Here is a 553-nt window from a genome sequence, read left to right as displayed (position 1 = left end):
GCTACAGGCAAACCCGGAGAAATTTACAGATTATATCCGGATGTCCCAAGAAAGCTTCAGGGATTTGCTTGCTCGTGTCCAAGAATCAGGATGGCCGAGTGGTGTTCACCAGGATGGCCAAGTGGTTGTTCACCAGGATGGCCGAGTGGTGTTCACCAGGATGGCCGAGTGGTTGTTCACCAGGATGGCCGAGTGGTTGTTCACCAGGATGGCCGAGTGGTTGTTCACCAGGATGGCCGAGTGGTTAAGGCATTGGACTTAAGATCCAATGGATATGTATCCTCGTTGGTTCGAACTCCACTCCTGGTATTAATTTTGAGGTAGCGACCATGCTATTTTAGAATTTTGGATAACTAGAGGCGGAAGACCTGTGAAGACTCAGATGTCAAGGTTAGATTTCAGAAAGGCAGATTTTAAAGGATTCAGAAAGAGAATTGGAGGGATCCAATGGCTGGATATCCTTAAAGACAAAAATGTCCAGGAAGGATGGGAAATCTTGAAAAATGAAATTCTCAAAGCACAGTTGTTAACAATTCCGAAAAGAGGGAAGAAT

At 45.6% G+C, this 553-nt stretch overlaps 1 non-coding gene across 1 annotated transcript; it reads left to right on the top strand.

The window, feature by feature from the left end:
- Positions 1-226: 226 nt before the first annotated feature.
- Positions 227-309, top strand: TRNAL-UAA (transfer RNA leucine (anticodon UAA)). The gene has a single exon. It is a non-coding gene; the product is annotated as a tRNA-Leu (tRNA).
- The last annotated feature ends 244 nt before the right edge of the window (positions 310-553 follow it).

The sequence above is a fragment of the Dendrobates tinctorius genome, unplaced genomic scaffold, assembly GCF_039654945.1.
Source record: "Dendrobates tinctorius isolate UK_male_01 unplaced genomic scaffold, ASM3965494v1 ptg000139l, whole genome shotgun sequence".
In the NCBI taxonomy this organism is placed as follows: domain Eukaryota; kingdom Metazoa; phylum Chordata; class Amphibia; order Anura; family Dendrobatidae; genus Dendrobates; species Dendrobates tinctorius.
The sequence above is the reverse complement of the archived record's forward strand: the minus strand, read 5'-3'. Positions and strand labels throughout refer to the sequence as shown.